This window comes from Oppia nitens, unplaced genomic scaffold, assembly GCF_028296485.1.
Source record: "Oppia nitens isolate AA-2021 unplaced genomic scaffold, nextdenovo-longstitch-racon4-pilon3 scaffold9_pilon_pilon_pilon, whole genome shotgun sequence".
NCBI lineage: Eukaryota > Metazoa > Arthropoda > Arachnida > Sarcoptiformes > Oppiidae > Oppia > Oppia nitens.
In genome coordinates, this window is record NW_026533253.1 from 1387720 (window position 1) to 1406275 (window position 18556).

At 19.7% G+C, this 18556-nt stretch overlaps 1 protein-coding gene across 3 annotated transcripts in view; it reads right to left on the reverse strand.

Moving 5' to 3' along the window:
• The window catches only part of LOC128964841 (POU domain protein 2-like), a 111980-nt gene that overhangs the window by 66743 nt on the left and 26681 nt on the right, over positions 1–18556 (reverse strand). For all 3 annotated transcript variants that reach the window (XM_054311487.1, XM_054311489.1, XM_054311486.1), the window contains one exon: positions 9682–9772. The gene's annotated coding sequence lies outside the window, so the exon portion shown is untranslated. The remainder of the gene's footprint in view (positions 1–9681; positions 9773–18556) is intronic.

Genomic DNA, 18556 nt, shown 5'->3' on the forward strand with positions numbered 1-18556 from the left:
CATTTTAATCTAAAAATTATGTAAAATATTTTATTAAACATTACATAAAAGTTTGTCTATTTTGAAATAAAATAATATATTGTATATCTATAATTGACATGTAATCTATAATTCAATTTTATTATAGCTAAGGGTTTTATTTTTTAAATATTTTAAATTTAAGTAACATATATTTAGTATTTTATGGAAATAATAAATATGTTTTATTTATTAAAGAAGTTAAAATTATTTATTTATAAAATAATATAATAATATATAACTATTAAACTATAAAAATGTATGTGATTTTGATGTACTCTATTTAGTCACAATATGTGTCTATAATTTAAAAGTAGAGTTACAAACACACAATATAGTTGCCAAATGTATTACAGTTTGACTTATTTAAACTTTACAAAAATTTTAAATGTAAACTTTAACTAAATCTACTAATTAGTGGTCATAACAATTTAAAATTAAATTTATAAGAATTAAAAACAATTAAGACTTATTTTTATTTAGTTTAATAAATATTAATTTTAAATTATAGATATTTATAATGCTAAAAATTATAACAATAATATAATAGTTTATAATGTTTAAAACTTTTTTAAATAGTAAGGAAAAAAATAAATATAAAATTTATACAATACAATATTTTGTAGAAATTATTTGGCCATCCTATTATATGTACAAAATGTTTTAACAACAAAGATGACACAAACTTACAAATCATATGATAGATGATGTCATATATATATTGTATATACAGGTATATACACTAAAAACATTGGTCACAATTATGATAATTGTAAAATTAGATACATTTGACTTCAACACATCATTCATTTTTTTGTGACATAATCTATAATATAATAATATTAAACTACAGGCAAATACGTTGTACTGTAGATATTTTGTTGTTGTTGTTAGTATTAATCTAAAAATAATTAATTATGCTTTTCTAATATTAATTACACGATATAATTATTAAAATAATTTTATTATATGTATATACTCTACATACATATATGATATGTATATTATGTTTATATATTCAATATTAAATAATAAGTATTATGCATATTAAAAGCTGTGTCTGATTTTTTCCTCTCTATATATATGATTGGTTTTTAATGAATGAATTTATGATAGAAATTGTTTTAAACGGATATAACATTTTAATAGAGTCTATAATTTATAGGAATAGTCATTTAATATATAAATTGATGCGATTGGAGATAATTCATCACTTGAATAATGAACTGTTTTTTTCTATACGCAAATACAGTATATATATAGATATACTGTGTATTTATGTATAATTTATATACAATAAAAACAGATTATTATAATATACAATATATTCTTAATGGTTATTTGGATACTGAAAACTTTGAACAGTGAACACACAAAATATTCATCTATTAATATTGAGTGCATTATAAAACACTCCTAAAAATCATAGCTTTATATATATATATATATATATATTTATATACAGTATTATATAATATATACATAAAAATATGTTTTTCTTAATAGTCTTCTTCAGTCAAATGAATACTTTCTCAGATCTTTCTCTTCTTTTATTTTTATTATTATATAAACTTGTGGTTAACTTTAAGGTTAATTTAAAAAACATTTTTTCCATAATTTTTTTCTCTCACATCATTTATGATCAATGAATTTACAAATAAATGTTTATTATAAATAACAAAATTATGTTTTTCATATTAATATTATTTTAATATTATTTTCTTAATATAAATGATAATTTTTGTTACAAATATATATATATATATAAAAATATTTTATTCACTGTTCGCTTAATTAACAATAATTATTAAAAACCATTATCTCTCTCTCTCTTTCTCTCTCTCTCTCTTTCTCTCTCTCTCTCTCTTTCTCTCTCTCTCTCTCTCTCTCTCTCTTAACAAAACTGTGCCCATAAAAATAGTAAATGTTAAACTAATTATAAATACAAAAAAAATCTATTTTTTTATTTACATTTAAATAATCTTTTTTTGTTATTATCTTAAATATTAAAAATATTTTATGATTTTCTTTTGTAATGCAATTAAAGCTTTAGTAATAAATAAATACTAATTTATAATAATAATAATGATTATTATTATGCTAATATATTTATTTATATATAACCTTTTTATATACTATCTATAAATTCTTAATAAAAATACAGTATAAAAATTTATTTAAAAATTTTCATTATTTTTTTGTATTAATCAATTATTTGCATTCATGTAATTAAAGTAAAAAACTTGATTTTAAGTAAATTCATAAAAGTTAATTTACTTATATTATATTAAAACATAAAATATTGATATAATATTAGATTTAATTAAATAAATTTGTTACAGTTTAATACATAAGACATTGTTAATAAAATATGATTTAGTTTTCATATTAAAACTAAAATATAATATTTATTTATAAAAAAAAACTAGATTTTTGTTAAATTTTTTATTCACAAATATTTTTTTCAAAAACAAATAATTTATAAAGCTATTAAAGCTAAATAGCAATGTTATTTAAAAAATAATTTGAAACAAAATTACAATAATTATAGCTAACTTATATATAAACACAGTTAAATGTTAAGCTTTATTTAAAATTAATTACTTCTAGTGTATAAATTTAGATCACAAATACAATTAGATTTTTAAAAAATTATTATCTCATATATCATATAAGTTATTGGATGTTTTATTAATAGCAAACAAATTAATTGAAGTCAACAAAAAATAATAAATTTGATGTACAAAATCACACTAATTTAGATGTCTTATATTTATTATATGATTTAATCAGACAATAATTGACGGTTAAATCAAATTCAAATGGTTTTACAATACATTATTATTTTCAAGTGTTAGTGATATAAATGAAGAGACTCTGTCTGTCTGTATATGTATTCAAAGAAATTTTGTTTTAAATTGATTTTGTTTAACATGTGTTGAGAACAACGGGAGGGGAGAAAAGTGGGCGTAATATGAATTGCTTGTTAACCTTTATGTATGTTTTTTTTCATACATTTTATGTAACTTCATATATATATATTGTCGGTATTATTGCACTTAAAGTGATATATCAGTTGATTATCAAAATTCCAGTTAACGTATCAAATGATGGCTATAACTAAATTGAAAGCCTGTTTGAGTGAACGATTAGATTACTATTTTGTTTTTATATATGTATATACAGTATAAAGTTAATACTAAATACATGGTTTCAAAATTTAGAAAATCATAACAAAATTTTCTCAACTGTAGTTTTACTCAAAAATTAAATTACAATTTTTAAATAAAAAAAAATTGACATGTTTACATCAAAAACAATTTGCAGATTATAATCAATATTTTTACTATTATTTTTACTTTTATTAATTTATCTAAAAAAATTTAATAAAAAATATCAGTATTATATTTTATTAATTACATAAATATATACTGTATTTATTAAATAATAAAATTATGTTAAATACTGAGAGTATGTGATTGATTTGATTGATTGAGAAAGTGAGTGAGTAAAAAGAGAGAGAGAAAGAGAGAAAGAGAGAGAGAGAGAGAGAGTGAGAGAAAGAGAGAGAGAGAGAGAGATTTATTGAAATTATTTATACAAAAAATTAAATTTATATAAATATTTTTAAATAAGTCTTTGCCCGATAAGAGAATGGATATGTAATGGAAATGTATGTATAAATAGTGTGCAAATCATATCTGGCATACATTAAAATGCAAACATAAGATTATATATAAATAAATAAATATATTTTTAAAACAAATGCATATAATTATGGTTTGAATGAATGGCTGGAAGGGACTAACCATTTATCGCTGAACAGCCGCTTCTCTACCAAACAGAAAATGCATTGCAATTACACACCGTTTGTATTGAACTATATTTATTCCTCGCATCTAATTTGATGCAAATTTATTAAAAGTGCACTCATTTTAATGGAGGCACCAATTAAGGGCGTATCGACCCATACCTTAGGTACAGGTGGTTACTACCCAGAGATCCCAATTTATAATAATATTTTTATTTTGCAAAATGTCTTCTAACATATGCATAGATATTATAATAATAATAAAATACTATTAACATGGATCAGTTAGTTAATATGGTTGTTTTTTTTAATATAAAGCAAATAAATTACTTGTAGTTAATAATTTACTTTTTTAATATATGTATAATATCCTATATAAAATCTCGTTATATAAATAATAATTAAAAAATATTATATATATAAGTATTTATCCAAATTTATGTTTTCTTGTTGTTGTCGGTCACATACAGTACTGGATAATACTGACAATTATAATAAGCATACAATTTATTTATTATTAAAAGTCAAGTTTTTTTATTTATGACTAAAAAATGTTTTATGTAATAATATTATATTTAAAAACTGTTAATCTAAATGTGAACATAGTTTAAGTCAATTATAATCTATCTCTCTCTCTCTCTCTCTCTCTCTCTCTCTCTTTCAAACACACACACACACACATGGCATCCCCACCTGTATTGGCATAGACTTGAAAAAACGTAAATTTTAAGATAACTTAAAAAGTTTGAGACTAAAGTCATGGCTTGAATGCGTGCATATGTGTAGAAATAAATTTACAGGTTGTTTGCAAATGTAAAATAGCTGCAAAACAACAATAAAAAAATAGTCAAAATATCATATTATTTTTAGCCATTGTTTGCAGCAGTTTATAAATATTGAGAAATATTTTTTTACGATTAGATTTATTCTAAACGCTAAGTGTTTAAAAAAACATTTTAGTCATTCAATTGTTTAGTCAATTGCCGGTCATTTTTTTTACTACATTACACTTAACCATTCAACTCTCAGTTATTGGTTGTATAAACATTTCTATAATATATAATAGTATTAATATTTAAACACATATGTTAAATATGTTTACAGTAAAATATAAAAAAATAATGCACACAATTAACATATAATGCGGATATCGCTAATCATGAAAGGTATGGCCACTTGTGTTCACTTATATTATATATTATTTATATGCTGTATATATATATATAGGGGTACAGTAATCGCCGGATACTTTACGGAGACCTGAAACGCTACTATAGCTAGTGTTTAGTGTATTTAAGGCCTTAAAGCATACATTCATTTAAAATAATGTTAATTTATTGAAGTATTTCCCTTACAATTGGCATAACTCAATACAATTGTATATAAGTTGGGAGAGAGAGAGACCTAAGTGTTTATAGCATAGTTGTGTAGTTGTTTTTAAATCAATACTATAATTTTAAGGCTTAACTCTTATGATCAATGGTTGGTAATTATATGAGACATTATTTATTGGGCAAAAAACATAGTAGACTTGAATAATAGATAATATGATTGTGAAATTATAGACTACTTAAAGACATACATTTGAGAGTTGAATTCATTATTTAATTTATCACAAAAAAAAATATTTTTCTCTAACTTCTCTGAGCCCTTAGTTTTTTATATACAGAATAATAAAAATAATATGTATTGATATTTATGTTATCTTTTTTTAGACATATGTTTTTAACTATAATTTTAAAGTCTGTTTTCTAAAACGTCTCTAAATATATGTAAAGATTTACTAATTTCGTGACTAAATAATAATAATAATACAGTAATAATAATAATTTTAATTACAAAATTTGTCTAAGAATTTTTTAAAAATATTTGTTAAAAAATAAGATAATTTTGTTTTATTTGTCAAATATGTCATTGATTTGTTATAAAATAACTAATTATTAATTAAAGAAATAAAAAATTTATGTTTCACTTTATTTAAAATAAAATATTTTAAATGCAAATTAAATTCAATAAAAATTATATAATAAAATATTTGGGAAAAAATTATAAAAAAAATCAAACATAAAATCAAATATTTTTATAATGAATGACACGTTTCGCGACAAATCTTTTAGCCCTTAAAGTCATTGCCTGTAAATGTCTTTTATTTGGGAATTTTTTTCATATAAATTTCAGACTTGTTTTTTAATTAATTACTTTAGATTAACAACAAAAAACTTTTATTTATTTTGAAAAAAATAAATAATTATTCAAGTTTTTTCTTAAATAAACCAAAATTAATTATGTCATCGATTATGTAATAATTGTATTTATTAAATAAACTAAAAAAATAAAATTTTTGTATTATTTAATATATTTTATACACCCAATAATTGATTTCCGTGGTTTTTAAAAAAATTAATTAAAAATTTGAATTATATTTTGTTTTTTTAATAAACTTATTTTTTTATAGCAACAATACATTATAAGTATTATATATTTATTTATATAAATATAATAATAATAATAATAAAATTATCATCATACATCATATCATCAAATCTGATAACACATTAGTGTCGAGTGATTACAATTTAAAAAAATATATATCATATGTTTAGTACAGTATGTAATATAGTATATCCAAAGGGTTAGATATAAACATATTTAAGCATATACTGCCATTGATCAATAAACTATCGCTCATGTAATTAATGATAATTTTAAAATGTTGTTAATATTATTAAATAATATGTTTAATGTTTATCATTAAAACATTTAAGAACTCATTATTTTTTTTTGAAAAAAATTACCCAAATATTTTTAATAATATAAATATATTCTATTAGAATATTTTAATATAATTTATTTTTTATAATTATAAAACATTTAACAAACTTAATTATAGTTATTTACTAGTTTAATTTTAATATAATTTTATTCAAACATTTAATTTACCTATAAATTGATAATAATTATATTTATAAATAAACGCAATATTCTAGACTTTAAATATTCATCGTTATTATAATAAAAAGTTTATACATCACTGTACAAATAATCTTAGAGTAAGATATCATTAACCGCACTATCTATTAATAAATGTTATTCATATTATATAATTAGTAATCCTTGAATATAAAAAAAAATTCTCAACAAAATTTCCCATTTAAGTAAAAATTATATAAATGTGGTTTAATTTTTTTAAAAGAAATTATTTAAAAAAATATTTTCATTAAAAAAATATTTCAACTATATTTTCGTAAAATATCGTATAAGAAAATTATTATATTATAATAATAATGAATGTATTTGTATTATTCAAATGGTAGACAACTACTAGACTGGTGCTAAAAATGAACTTTAATTTTTTGAAAATCATTTCATATTTTCTACATATTATAAACAAATATCTCATTTATTTTAATAACAACAATAATCTCTTTTTATTTTTTGGAAAACATACATATATTTTATTTAATTTTATAAACAATATGTATCACTTTGTATCAGTTTTTTGATGTAAAAAAATCTACAGTATATACTGATATACTGTTTATTTATACATATTATACATACAGTATAAAATTGCCTAATATATACTGTGTAATATTTGAATAACCAATTAACATTTTCAAATTGTTGAAACCTATGGATACAGTAAATGTTTATTTATAGAGTTTTTAAAATATTGCATTGAATTTTAAATATTTTTTAACTCTATATTTTAATCGCATTTATGACTGGAAATGTCATGAATTTATGATTTTATGTTTATTTTTTATTTAATATTCAATGAGAAAAGATTTTTATATCTTTTTTTAAATAAAAACGTTAAATATGATTTTTATTTATATATATATATATATATATACTGTATATATATCGGTATACAAATGTTGTGCACAATGAGTGCACACAATTATACAACCATTTGAATCACAATTTATTTTATTTTTTTAAATATAAATATAATATAAATTTTGGTAACAATAGATAGTTTATATAGCTTCTGGTTATGCATTACTAATCGTAAGTTATTTTATACTGGAATTTGAAATTATCAGAAATATATGGCAAACAATTGTATCGAAAAAATTATTAATACAAATATGTATTGAAAGAAAAGCAAATGATTATTCATTGAAGTAAATCAAAAAATATATTGTATTATTAAAAAAAAGATTTATTTGAAAAAACTACTATTATTTTTTATATTAATTCTTACAATTATTTTTGCAATTATTTAATATAAATAAATAAAATTCAATACAAAAAAGAGTATTAAAAATATAAATTTAATTCAATAATTAATATTAATTAGTTAAAAACAAACAAAAAATTATAAAAACCGCAATAATTTAGTAAAAATATAAATAATTATACGTTTAAATAGATTATTATTATTATTGTTAAATAAACATTAAATATATATTTTTCTTGTTTAAAAAAGTTAATATATGTTAAACATTAAGTATCAAAAAATTTAACGACTACTTAATGTCAACACTTTTTTTTGTTTTTACTCTTAAAATAAATTTTATATTTTGTTTTTTAATTTTTGTTGTTTTTTGTTGTACTGTTTAGAAAAAGTTTACATTATATGCGATACTTACAGTAACGTAAAACATCCATTAAATTGTAGGGTTTAAGCAAAATTACATTAATATCATATCATTTCTATTAAATATAACTACTATTAAATATCACATTACAACCAAAATAAAAATAAATATAAAACACAATCATTTAACCACAAAAGTATTTTAAACAATTTTCTGTACATTAGATTTTATTCAAATTTGTTTGATTTTATATTTTTAAGTCAATAAAGTTTTTTTTGTTTTAAAAACAAACAAAACAATTTTATTGTCATAATTATTGTATATCAATATTTAGATTTTAAATTTAAAAATCGTATAAAATATTAAATAAAAAATATTTAACACAAAAACGATTATTTAGTGAATGTTAATGAACTTAATTATATAGCATTTCCTGACATATTATTTACTTATTAATGTCATTATTTAGATAAACATAATTCATTTTATTGAATTAAACATTATTTTCAAGGTAAACAAACACTACATGAATTAGCTAAAACATATTAATATATAATATAAACATTTTGTTCAAAAATTTTTAATAATAAACTACTAAATAGTCTATTAAATTAAATTGTTTTAATAAAAATAAAAATAATAATAACTTTTCTAAAATAAAAGTTTGCTAAGCATTAAAATTTTTCACACTAATTATTAATTATGTTAAATAAAAATTATTTCGTATTTTTCTTTAATATACAAATTATATCAAAGTTAAGTAATAAATATATCAAGTTTTTTTTCAATTTTTATATATAATATTTATATAAATAATTTATACAAAGATAGACTATACGTTGATAATAGTGATAATCGAGTTTAACATAATAGCCAAAAAACACATTAATTGTATATAAAATTATTAAAAAAGTAAAATTTATATAAAAATATAGGAACTGAACATAAAAAGTAGTAATATTTTTCACTTCATTGGTGGTCTTTCTTTCAATATTTTTATATAATTTATTTCATTTCAAAACATTAGTCAAACATAAACTTCTGGTCATTTATGTTGCGCTTCAATACCATTTATATTGTAATTTAAACTTTAATTTAATGTAAAGTAAAAAATAATTCAATTGTATTATATTAAACAATTTTATGGCTAACGTGAATATTTATATATATTGTATAATTTTTTTATAAAAACACAATGACCAAGGTGTCTTATCTTTTTTTTATAAACTTAATTATATATAAGATAAATATTTATAGTTTATTTTAGCTACATTAAATTTAATTAATTATAAAAATTTAACATACCTTATAAATGGTGAATATTGAATAAAAATGTGATGATAAACAAAATCAATGATAAGCTCGTTTATGGTGATCATCAAAATAATTTAATACTCTGAATGTTAAACACAAAAAATATTCAAACATTATTAGCCAAAATAAATGATTATAAGTTAAATTATTTTAAATCTAAACTTTAATACATACATACACACTATAATAATATTATCAAAAATATTTAATAAAACCGCACAATCACTGAACCACAAATACAGTAAAAAAAAGTTAGTCTAAAAAAGTCTTAATGTTTAATAAATAGTATAATTTGAACTCATTTATTGTATTCAGTGATAATAAAAAATATATATAAATCGGTTAATATAAAGCATAACATCTTCATATCAATGTATGTAAAGTCAGAAATCAAAAATAATTAAAATGCTATTGACTTTTAAAATGTCAATTATAAATGCTATAAAAAAACTTATCACAAAACATTTTTTTATAAACTATAAAATCTTCAAAAAAATAATTATATTAAACTTTTTTCACAGAAAACTTAATGTCTCCTCTCTATCAAAATAATGTATTTATGTCTATAGTCTAACTAATTAACTAATCTGTAAACTGATATTTTAAGCAAATATAATTATAACTAACTTTAATATTTAACTATAATTATAATATTAAATAAAAAATATGATTAAAGTTTTTGTTAATTTAATATATTAAACAATATAAATAAATTCAATACCAAATTAATTATATTAATTATAACACTAATTTCATAAATTATTGCTTATCTTGTATATGTTTAACACTTCCTTTTTAATATTTATTTATTTAAAAAAAAATATTTTTGCATTTTTAAGCAAACTTAAATTACAATTTGCAAACTTAATATTTGCTTAAAATAATTACACACTAGACTACATAAACTACATATTTTACTTCAATTTGTATTAACAAATTATAATAGTAAGCTCTACCTAATTATTATTTTTTTAACATTAATGTATAAAAAAAAGTTTTTTAACACTTAAAGTAGTTTTTTATGCACGTATTTCATATGCATTTAACACAAACTCAAGGCTCTAATTATAACAAACAATCATAAATCCATTGAAAAGCTAATTTAAATTGAGATTCAAGTGCTCTCTCTCTCTCTCTCTCTCTCTCTCACTCACTAACTCACTCACTCACTCACTAACTCACTCACTCACTCACACACACACACACACACACACACACACACACACACTCACTCACTCACTCACTCACTCACTCACTCACTCACTCACTCACTCACTCACTCACTCACTCACTCACTCACTCACTCACTCACTCACTCACTCACTCACTCACTCACTCGTTCACTCATTCACTCACTCACTGTTAGGTTATCCTATGGTAGAAAACCTATTGCTTATTCTGCTATTGTAATCATATGCCTATAACTTAATAACAATGGTTTTAAAAGGGATGAGACCTAAAGGTTAAAAGCTATTCATCAATAAAAAGAAAAAAAGAGAAAAAAATAAGACTAATTCACTTCAAGAGATAGACTCACAACTAATACTGTAATTACATATTTCTCTCACTGTGTTGTGTCTGTCTGTACAATATGTGTGTGCGCCGGGATGTGAGGTGAGAGTACACAACACACACACACACACACTGCGAGTCGTATTGTTATGTACCGTCCGCTCAGTTATGTTTAGCGCCTGAGGCCAACAAACCAATAAAATAGCCTTCGTTTGCATTTTTAAAAGTATTTTTTCTATAGATATATATGTCTTTCTAATGATTATCGTTATGTGAGAGAGACTAATATAGTGACGGATCCATTTGATGCATAAATAAAATATATATAAAACTATTAGCAAATAATAAATTTATATACAGTATATCAATGATAATTAACTAATTGTATTTTTATAAAAAAAAACATATGTTTGTACCGAGATTTTCATTGTTAACCCATTGCTTGAATGCTTTCTAAGCTTATTATCTATTGGATCCGTCACTTCAATAGCCGTCCCAACGTTTATAATAATCACAATAAACTCTATTATTAACACTAATATAACAAATACATTATTTTCAAAAGCAATTTAAATAACTTTCTCTCTCTCTCTCTCTCTCTCTCTCTCTCTCTCTCTCTCTCTCTCTCTCTCTCTCTCTCTCTTTACTATATGAAAATGTTTTACTAGTTTTTTTATAATTTTATTTTTAATATTGATGTTTAAATTTTTATTTATTTATTTTTAATTTACCATTCTTTTTACATAATATGAAAACTAACAAAAAAATTTTTTTATTAATAATAAATTATTACTTATTATTATTATTATTAAAATTGTTGCCTGTAATTCAATTTCTATCAACATTTTCTAATATATAGCAATTTTTAAAGTTATAATAATTATTACTTTTATTTTTTATTATTTCCATTGTATTATGCATTGTGATGAGTGTCTATTATTTTTATTTTATAACTTTGTTGTTTCAATATAATTATTATTTAACGTATTATTATAATTATCTATTTTGGAAAATTGTATTTACATAAAGAATCGGCAAAAAATTGATTACTTTTTTTTATTAATACAACAAAACAAATTAATATTATATATTTATTGCCGAAACTTTATTTGCAAATATTGAGTAAAAAAAATTTTACGACATGTGATAAAAATAATTATTCCTTTATATTATATAAAAGAGCGCAAAGAATATTATTATTTTATAAAAATTTAAATAATAATCTATTTATACAATAATTTTTTAGAGTTTATATTAGACTAAAGTAGTCAAATGTCTATCACAAGTGGCTTAAGATTTATCTTTTTTTTATTATTATTTCTGTTAACAAATGATGAGACGGTTGAGTGAAAAGCAAATAAAAGTGATATTCGCTGACACATTAAATATTAACTTTTTTATAGTAAAAATATCGTGAATTATTCATAAATTTGATGACTTTATAACAGACAGTCAAATAGGAGACATACTGTATATTACAATATTTATTATAACTTTATTATATTATATAACAATATTTATAGTAAAAAATTAACTTATAGACGAAAGATAATGAACATTAGATAAGCAAAACATCATTCAGTATAATGACTGACACATAAAATATAAATTTTTATGTATTTTTTTTAGTATTCAAATTAGTAGCAGTATTATTGTAGATTAAGTACATAATAACCAAATTTAAAGTAAGTTATTTGTATTCATATGAAATGTCTGCCATAAAGTAATTTACAGTATATATTAAACAGTGTGTATAGTTGTGTAGAAAAAAATAAATAGTTTTTATAAGACTATCCACACAACACTATTAGCTCAATTTTTGAGGAGACAGTGAAATAATACTGTACTATACATGTGCATAGATAGAGAACAGGTAGGTCATGAATATATGTGGCACCGGAAATATAATTGAATGCTTCAATTGATTTTGATGTCACTCTTAGTTTCATTTAAAACTGCTTTCCAGTATTCATAAGATTGTTTAAATTTATAGACATTTCTATTTTAAATACTATATATTGTAATATATTGTAATACATTGGCATTACATTTACAGCACCAGTAATGACACCCAAACCCAACATTTAGTTGTATACTAACTATTGATATTAATTAATTTTTTTTCACTAACACATTATTTGTCGCAGACATTTAATAATAAAATATATTATAATAATAATAATTATTATTATTGCTAAAGAAATTGTATAAAACTGTCGGTTCATACCTTTAGCCACACCCGCACTTAAAACGACAGTTTCGTATCCAATTTTTACTACAATTTTAACCAACAATAGTATATACACTATATATTCAAATACTGTACAGTAGTTAATATAATATTAGTAACTTAAGTAATATATTATGATATAAAGTTTAATTATAATTCTATAATTTTGATATCATATAACAATGATTTGTTTATTAATATAAAATGAATTATATCTCTGTTTATCTTTTAATTCATTGATAAGCCTTAAAAATATAATAGGATTTAAATTGTGATCTCAACTGATTAAATAAAAATAAAACAATATAATCTATTGTAATACATAGTAATAATTGCTTTGAAATAAGATTGTAATGTTTAGAGAGAAAAAATCATAAAATTAATTATTTTTATTAGCGGTTCTAAAAAATATTAATTAAAACTAAATTATTGCTTAAATTTAAATTAAATATTAATTATGACAACAATTCTATTATTTTTATGTTTAGAGAATATGTATCACGAAATTGTAGTTTTTAATAATTTATTTTTATATTAAAATAAATTAAAACCATTGAGAAAATAAATTATATGTTATTGTTTTATAGGTTAATTAAAAACAAAACAAAATATAATTAGATTTTTTTAAGCAAATGTTTTTAAAATTATTTCCTATTGTATAATCTATCTAGATATAAGCAGGTAAAATAAACAGTACTTTAGTATAATAATTATATGCAATATTACTCTAATTTATTAATTAATGATTATTTTTAAATTAACAAAAATTGCTAATATTTTAAAATCTAAATATATATATATATATATATATATATATATATATATATATATTTAGAAAAAATATCTTTTTTCAGTAGAAAAAATTAACTAATTATCTCAAATAATACAAGTATGGATTAAAGATATGGATAATGGACTATATTTTATACAATTACATCGCTTTTGTCGATTTTGTTATACAATAAATACTTTTACGCAAAACTGTTGCCAAATGACTAAACATAAGTTATATTTTGTTATAAATTTTAAAAAATAAATAATAACAACAATACATAAAAATGTATATAAAAAATCATAATTCCCATCATTGAGACCAACATCAGCGTATTTGTTGGTTTTATAATAATTTTTTGATACATTTAAATTGTAAAAGTCAATTATGCAATGCATCATAAAATATATCTCATAGATACTGTTATGGCATATGTATGGCATAATTTATAACACACACACACATGTGGAAAGTGTGTTCATCTATTGAAATAAATTTTCAAATCAAAAAAAGTTTAGTTCACAACTGGTTTATGTATGTATTGTAATGTATAGTAAATTATGTATTGAACACTAATTTTCATGCGACGATGCGTTACAATTATTTAACCACTTTTTTATGTGATCTCACTTTTTTGATTTGATTTTTTTTCAATCACACACACACTTATTATTTATATTGAAGAGGATATGGAAAAAATAAAATAAAATATGACTTTATATGCGCTTTTATATATGCAATATGTCTTTCACCGATGTATGACAACCAACACTAATGTCTGGCATAAGTTGTGTAACGCCGTGTGTGAGCTCTATGGGCTGATACCCAAGTGATCACTGGCCTCAGTCAGTCAGTCAGACCTTATATAATAAACAAAATATTTTTGTTGTCTATTCAGTTGTTTTTTTTCAAAAAAAAAAATAAATAATATTTTTGTGAATCACTAATAATAATACTCATGTGAGAAATATTTTTACTAAAAAAATTATATAAATAACATTCAATTGAATGCACTAATAATAATAATAATACCTTTCCATAGACAGCATAATAATACCAGTCTTTGTATTGAAAATTTTTACATAAATTGTTTGATTTGTCGTAAACTTATTTATAAATAATTGGGTTATAATTTGCATATCATTTGTCTAAATAATTATGTAAACAAATTTTTTAATACTATTAACTTTACTTAAAATTTTATTTTGAGCAATACTAACTATTCGTGAAAATGTTTTTAATAATTTTAAATTTATTTAATAAATAAGTTGGCTTTTTTATATGTATTTGCCACACATTAGTGTTAAAATAAATATATGGAAATTATATTAAATTTGAAAAGTAGTTTATGGATGTATTAATTTGCAAATAACTAAATTAAATTTACATTTAAATGTCTAACTAAAATGCGAAACCAAACATTTAATACTGTTATTGAGGTCATAAATGATCATAATTTTTAAGTATTATTTTTATAATTTATATGATCTTTACTATTTAAATAAATAAATAAAATTAACTTTTATTTTATGAGATTTTGCAATTAATTTAAATGTCATGAATAGTCACAAAAAATAAGACTACCTGTGCATCAATAAATAAGTATAGATTTAAAAAAGTATTTTAAATGTTATTTATTATTTTAAATATATAGATATTATAACAATGTCTGTATGTCTCAATTTTTAATACTTATTATATATTTTTTAAAAATAATAACTTAAAATTTAAATAAAATTGTAATAATATTGTTACGAATCGTTTGCTGGTAAAGATAAAATCATAATTTAAAATCTAGTTGTTTTGCAATAAATACAGATATGGGATATAATTAATTATAATATCTTACAAATTATAATAATATCCTTAAATACAAATAATTAACAAATACTATTAATTTATAATAAATAATTAATTAAATATTAGCAAACTATTTAGCAAATAATCATAAGTAAAAAATATGTCTATTCTATTAAACATATTTAACTAAACATTTTAATTTCTTATAATACAATTACAATAATTTACATTTAAAATCAAATCAAATCAAAATTAATTGTTTTAAGAATAACATAAATTTAATTGTATATAAAATATTAATATTACCTTAAAATGTTTTTTTCTTGTTATTAACAATCAAATAAATCATTTGTTTTGAATTATTTAATTTTTTATTTAACTAATTTTATTTAATAATTTATAATTTAATTCTATAAAACACAATAAAAATATTTTACTGTAAAATCATAAATAAAATTTTGAAAATCAAATTACAGTACATCAAATAAATACATAAAAAGTTAAAACAAAATGTATAATAAAAGGTATTTATAATTATATATATTTAAAAGTTTAAACTTTTACGAATTCATAACATAATTTCCAAAAATCTATTAAAATATTAAAAGATTATTGTACTGTAAATAATAAATAATAATAATATATTTGAATCAATATTCTATATAATAAAACCACATTTAGTAAACAGTTAAAAACAATAATTAAAAAAAACTCATTTGTGTATTCATTAAAATACAAATTACAATATAATTGTTAACATAAATCTCTCATATATTTGATATACACTTTTTGGTGAAAGGATGGGCGCGAGGAGTGATAAAACTATATATTTTATATATACATAAACTTTTTTTTGGCGGATTTCCTTTTAGATCTCATATATATGTATATTATTATTAGTAACAATATTAGCAATAAAAAATAAACTAAAAAATTACAATAAATTATTACATAATTTACTCAATTTATATTACATTCGCTATATTATTATTTTGTAATTAAAACAACAAAAGACTGTATATTATATATACTATAAGTACTTAATATTTATTTTAAAACGAGAAATATTTTTGTTGTAATTAATGTTGTAATATTTTTTATATTGTTTGATAAGCTAATAATTTTATTGAAAAAAGTCGTTTATATTGTCGGCAATAATAAATTATATTTAATATAATATTAAATAAATTTGATTTTCAAATAAAGTTTTTTAAAAATTTTATTATTAGTTATTATTATTTTAATAAAATAAATATATAATTGTTGCTATTATTATTATTATTCTTTTAAACATTTTATAATCATTTTTTATCACACATACAATTGAATTTTTCATATATATATACTGTATTATTATATATTTATATTAACGATGTGTTTAATTAATAAATTAATTTTATTTAACCAGACATTTACAAATATTGTATGCATATAAACAAAAAATATATTAAAAACAGTATCTACCTGTGCCCACACATTCCGGCATTCAGTATACTGTATATGCATTTACTGTATATGAATAGTGTTTTTTTATTTTTATATTTTGGATACAAATGTAAGAAACAACTTTATAATACACATAAAACATATTCATAACAGAAAAATAAATAAATATTTTGTTATTTTTTATGAAATTCTTATAACAAGAAAAACCTATAAAAATAAGAATTGAAAAATAATATCTCTTTTAAGAGCAATCAAAATGTAATCAAATAGTTATCATAAACACTGGTTTTGGTTTTTATTTGCTTTTATTTATTTTTAACTTTTAGTTACTTAATATTCATTAAACTATAATCAATTTGTTTTTTTGTTTTCAAGAAAAACTAAACAAATATAAAGTGCTATTTAATGAACGATATAACAAATATTACTATAGTTTAGAGCATTAAATTAATCGGATTTTCACGAAACTATAGTTAAACAATAAATTATAGGATCGATTGGGTTAACACTAGACTTAAAAACCCCCACTGATCTGATGAAAAATGTTATACAATTATATATAAATTTATATAAATACTATACAACAATAGTAATTGTAATAAATATACTGTCAGTTAATTTTATCGAAACAAGTAATAAATAATAATTTGCAACCTATTTATATTAATAGCTTAAACAAATTAATTTAAAGCATATATGTTATATCCTATTATAATAATATAAATATAATTAATATAAAAAAACATTTTTAAATAAATGTTATTTAAAATTTAGTTAATTTTGTAAAAATATTTTTACTAATTTATTTCAGTAATAGGATTTAGATTTAATACTCTGTAAAAAATATTAATGTCTAATAAAATATTATTTAGTAGACATTGACTTTTAATTATTTAAATAACTGGTTACTTAAATAAATGATATTATACATAAACATTGCAATTATTTAAAAGCTAATAACCCATCATAGATTCACGTGAGAAACAGCATACCGGCATTGGGCACCTGTAGTATATAATAAAGTAACGTTTAAAAAGCAAAATATATGTAAAAAATAATAATAAAATTTTCTTTCCCTTTAACACTTTAAACGACGTGTTCATCAC